The sequence below is a fragment of the Wickerhamomyces anomalus genome (genome assembly GCF_001661255.1).
Source record: "Wickerhamomyces anomalus NRRL Y-366-8 unplaced genomic scaffold WICANscaffold_6, whole genome shotgun sequence".
Taxonomy (NCBI): domain Eukaryota; kingdom Fungi; phylum Ascomycota; class Saccharomycetes; order Phaffomycetales; family Wickerhamomycetaceae; genus Hansenula; species Hansenula anomala.
Genome location: NW_017567115.1, coordinates 1138748 through 1144747, shown reverse-complemented (window position 1 = coordinate 1144747; position 6000 = coordinate 1138748).

Below are 6000 nucleotides of genomic sequence, written 5' to 3'. Positions count from 1 at the left end.
TTATCGGTTTTTGTATTTCAGATTTGATTTGTGCCGAGATGAATACGAATGAATCCGATGCCGAATGAATCTATTTTTAGTGATGCAATGCGGGTTTTGGATTTTTTTTTTTTCATGCAGTGTCACGTGTGCATGAGGTTCAGCCTGAGGTTCAGGTCTTGAGGCCTCGAGCTTCGAGCTAAGGTCAATGTGTCCCATTACAATTCGAACACGAGGTTCACTAAAATAGCCAGGCCACACTTGAAAAACTCACCATACAAAAAAATCCTGTTGTCGTTGTATGTGAGAAGTTGAATTCCACTTCATATAATATTTTGAAGACTTAGTTATTACTTTATTTATGATACATAGAGTTTATTAAATTAAAATCTAAAATTTATAAAACAACAGAATTTTAAAATTTCAAATCACACTATTTTCAAGAAATAACTAGATCTGTTGTACAATCTGTTAAGCCAATTATTACTTGTACCAAGATCTGACATCCTCAAACCTTCTCAATCTTGAAATATTGCTTGATATGTGACTAAGTCGATCATGTGATCTGTCACCTGATTAAATATTTCACTATCGAATAACTCTATAATCTGCTACTACAGATTAAATATAAATACCTATAGTATCATTAGAATTCCCTAGAGTATCTACTTGCAAATTTATATAGGATTCGGGCTTGATTTGAAGAATTTGATTTTTCACTATATTGACCAACTTTGATTACCAATATCTTAAGCAAATAAAGAGTTCTATGAAAAATGACTATGACCACATTAATCAGTGCGCTTTAAAGATGCTATATACTTAGTTTCAAAACAATACAAGCTCAAAATAAAATTTCATTTCCTTAGTTGAACAAAAATTTTGAGCACCCATAGTAAACAAAAATACATATAGTCCAAGAATTAGAATTGATATCGACTTCAAAGTTTCCATTCTAACTAAACTCAGGGCTTCCTCAGTAGATCCAAAAGAAATTACTAAATTCAAATCACTTTTCAGAATTCTATTTATCATTTTCTATATTTCAACCACTATAAGTAATTTGAAATTTTTCCAGAACCACAACTGCTTTAACCAAAGTTAGAGATTTTATCACGTTACGGATGTCGAGTAATCTAATTACACCTTGTTTCATGATTTAATTATGATTGAGACAAAAATTGTCTCTTGATAAAATTCCTACAAGTTGACAAATTCAAAACAACAACCATAATATATTGAAAACTGAACCAACTAATAAACAAACTATACCTGTGAGATTCTCCATGCTCACTTGATTAATAAATGTAGTTAGACTTTGATCAGACATTCAAATATTTAATTAAGGACCAAAATTTACCAACAAATACCTTCTGAAATCCAAAACTGATGAGGATCTTATACCTAGTTGAAAAGATCGAACAACAAAATAGCATCCATAATAACAATATCCGTTACCACCTGCTAGTTTATATCCAGCGCCATTACCATCATTAATATTTGGAACAGGCTCATCTGCAAATTTTATTTGATCAACACGTAAGACTTTCCACTTTTAGGATTCACATTCTGAACAACAAAGTGGATGGTTCACCATCATTTGGGAAACTAGTGGATCAGTAACTTTTGATTCAGCTTCTGCTACATCAGACGTTATTAACCAACACTTGATTGTTGAAAAGAAAACAATAAAACATCACACAGTATTATCTTTTGTAAGAATTATGATACCATCAGGGGCTTCAGATTGTGAACTAATAGCTCTAGGTGTCTGATATTCATCATAAATGGACAAGTCCAATAGAAAATAAGTCACTTCATGCCTTTATATTAAAGGGAATTTTCAGACAAAACAGCTTGTTTTAAGTGACAGTAGCTTCAATATCAGCAGATGGTAAATCGTATCATAATTTCCAACACTATCAAAATAGCTCTTCTTCATATCTAATTGTCAATTTGGTTCACAACCAATCTGTAATTATGAGCAACTAATATTAGCTTATTGATGATTTTCCAACGTAGATCTATCAGAAGATATAATGAATCAAACATAAGTAATCAAAGTTCAGCAAACTTTTAACAGGATTAACAGTGCTGCATCAACATGAGTCATTAATTCTTTATAATCATGAATGAATATTTATAGCATATTCTGTGAAAATGTAACATAATAAATGCTCAGTGTATGGACAAAAATAATCAATGGTTTGTTGAAGTGTGATAGATGTTCAGATCTCATTCTATGTTGTCCTTGAATATAATGGAAAATAAGTAGCAAGGTAAAAGTGAAACTTCAACATCTAATGGTATCTTCTAATGGAATCTTCAACAGTAAATCTTCAATAATAATGTTTTATAATCAGACAAATAATAACAAGTGAATGTGAATAACACAAAATAGATAATCATGATACATTCTTTCATTTGTAAATAGTATAGTCAGGATCTACCACTTTCATACCTCTTTTCTTTCTTTCATCAAGAAGTAAAATCACACATCTTCAAATGTAGTATAATTCACACATATTTCACAATGAGTCTTTATCATTCACCAAACCCATCTTGAGGGATAACTTTGTACAAAAATGGTAATGAAACAGATTCTTTAGTGACATTTTTATGTCCAATTGATTATGATTGAATAGTACTTGAATCTCTTTAAAAGAAGCATCTGGTCTAACAAGTTTGAGCTTTGACCAGGTCTAATTGAAATGGAAACATTATATTGATAAATAAATCTGTTCAGATTCAACATATTTTGCTTCTTTACCATTTGAAACTAAGAAATCTCTCTGATTAGTCAGTATTTGATTGTATGAATAGAAGAACTAACGTTCTATACTTACATTATATCACAAATGTTGTTGGTGATCTTCTTTTTGCTGTTGTTGTTGTTGTTTGTTGTTGAAGAAAACAAGGGGTGAAATTTTTTCGACGACATTTTTCAAAACAAACATGACATTCGAGGGGCTGACCGGAAATTGATTTTTAACTACTGGAGAATCTTTGGAGGACATAAAACAACACAATATAGATCATTTAATGAGACAGTAACTTGCTCAGTAGTATACTTCGACCCCCAAGTAACCATATCCCACTCTTGGGATAGCTCAGGCTATAATTAGGTCAGATGTCATGTGATTTTGACCAATTTTGAAATTCGCGGAACACCGTTATCAACATAAACAGTGACAATTTCACAGACTGAAAGCATTTCTTGGGATTTGACGAATACCAGGTTATTTAGCGTGGTCTATTACCCTAATAAATGATGTCATGGAGACTCATATCCTCTAGTACCAATTTCCATTTGGGTTTCAAATCACAATTTTTGAAGAATTTTAAGAAGTACATAAAACATCATTACTATACCAATTGCTGTTTCTGAATCCTCATTAGATGGTCTTTATGGTTCAATGCATGCCATGAATCCACATGTCATAGGAATTCTTGATATCGCTTCTTAAAGTCCATAAAAACTTTAGTTTCCTGAGAGGCCTTTGCAACAGCGAAAATCATATAACTAGAAATATTAGTACTTATAAAACATGAGACTAAAAATCGATTTGTGTAGCGTTAAACTTCACCAGCTTCTTCATAGAAAGCACTTGACTCAAAACATCTTGACTCAGTATTGACTTCAAGATCGAACTTTTTGAAAAAATCGTGAATTTCAAATCTGAAAATTTGTTGTCAACAATATGATTGATTTCCCAAGATCTACCAAGAAATCCTGAAACGTTACGCCGTGGTGCCATGGTATCTTGGATGCGCTATCCATTGGTACTACTACTTTTTGAAATCCGGAAATTCATATTTTTGACCTATTGTTGTCGTCGGTGATTACCCCAGATTTTAAGTATCCTGGGATAGACAATTCCACAGACAATCACAGAAACCCAGACTAGGAGCGCTTATATCTACTGAATTCTCTCTACAAATCCCACAAAATAACTAAGAATCTACTGTTGCTGAAATTTGGGTATCCCGGTATGAACTGCCTATAATGTTGACCTTAACTATGGACATCACCAAAACCACGATTCCCACCAAACTACCGAGAAATGAAACCCTGTTTTAGCTGGACCCAATACAATCGTATCTTGGCTATCCATGGGTACCTTTACTTTAGCAAAATCGGAATTTTCATTTTTCACTATATTAATCTTGCTCGGTGAGACCCTGAAAATCATGAAACCTGGGATAATTTGATCAAATCAAAACATTATGAAAAGAAATTAAGTGCTATAGAATTTGCACAGTCTATTTCAAAAGATCTATAGCAGAACTAAGAGTTGTAGGCTTCTCAAGTTTTTCTATTCGGGGATACATCCCACTAAGATACCACAAAATACACCAACTTCACCAATTTAACTGCAATCACTTCCAGACTTTGGCTTTCATCTTTTTAAATGTCTCTTGTTATACAAAGCCCTTTACTTTCACCAAACTCCATCATATAAGAAAAAGTTAATTTTTGACACAAAATTCCAAATTCCTTAACTATGGGGACCAACTTTAACCCGGAATATCTCTACAACCACAATGATCCAGAGCGAATCGAGTGACATGCTTATGAAATAGAGTAGGCTTAATAATATGACAGTTCAAACTAGAATTCATATATTGTGGTTTCATATCTATACCATGTTTAATCCCCGAAGATGATCTCGGAATCCATATAACCCACCACCAACAACCCAATTAAAAAGATATAACCACCAAACCTTGCATGTAGCTTAACGAGCACTCAATTGACCATATCCATATTCAAACTTTACTAAATTCTTTATACTTTCTATAATATAACCATAATTGTGTCCCATACCAGGCTCTATAAGTTCAACCAACAATAACTTTACAACCAAATAACAAACTAGTAAATTAAAATAGCTCTATCCACTTAAAATAAGCCATAGAATATCCCTATATTGTTATTTCATAGTTTCAAGAAATTTAATAATTACAGTATTCCAATATTATAAATATTCAAATTATAAAAAATAATACAAGGTCAATAAAAATCTAAACTTTAAAAAAAGTAATAAAAACATAAAAACACAAGATATCAATACAATAATTATATCCAGGGAAAGAGCCTTTTCTGGTGATTCTACAACAGTTTTTACCATTAAAAAAACCCTTATATTGATGGAAATAAAGCACAACACTTGCTCTCCAGAGCGTATCCTACCACCTATAAGCGTCACACCTGCAAGTGTACCACAACAGATAAAGCGTATAACCACACGTCAATACCGTCACACCTACGGTAGTACCCTCCCACCTATACCGTGACACGCACATTAACAAAATCCACTAATAATAAAATAATAATAAAATAAATCCACTAATAATAATAATAGGATTACCTCAGATGAGATCTCAAGAAAAATAACCTTATGACATTTGGTTATTATTCAATGGGGAATAGTCAACAAATGATGTTTGAATTGGGAGATGAAGCATCTGAACCTGGTTCATTGTTTGTAATTGTAACATGTATAATTAATTAATTCAACAAAATAATATCAATCTTCATGACAAATAATAAATAGGTTGAAAATCTTTTTGTTTGGTAATTTGAACTCTTGGAATAAGAATACGAAAACCAACAGTGTATTCAGCATGCTTAATCAAGGTGGTTTATTTGGTTATCCAAGGGTTCAGCGTTTCTATTGACTGCAACCATAAATGTGATACTAAATCACCATGTTTAATGGCATATTTAACCGTAATAAATTGAAGACCATGACATTCTTTATGATTGAAACAGGATGTAGGATACTTGATCTTCAAGTCCTAATAAGATGCTTATGTTTCATTTAAGTTCTAACTTTCAAGGATGACATTGTGGTTGTTGGATAATATAAGAATCAATACCACAATCAATTAAAGAGCATGAACATTCTTTTGGATTGAAACAGGATGAAGGATACTTGATCTTCTAGTCCTAATAAGATTCTGATGTTTTAAAGACCATGGTATTCTTTTAGATTGAGCATCTTAAATAATCATTCA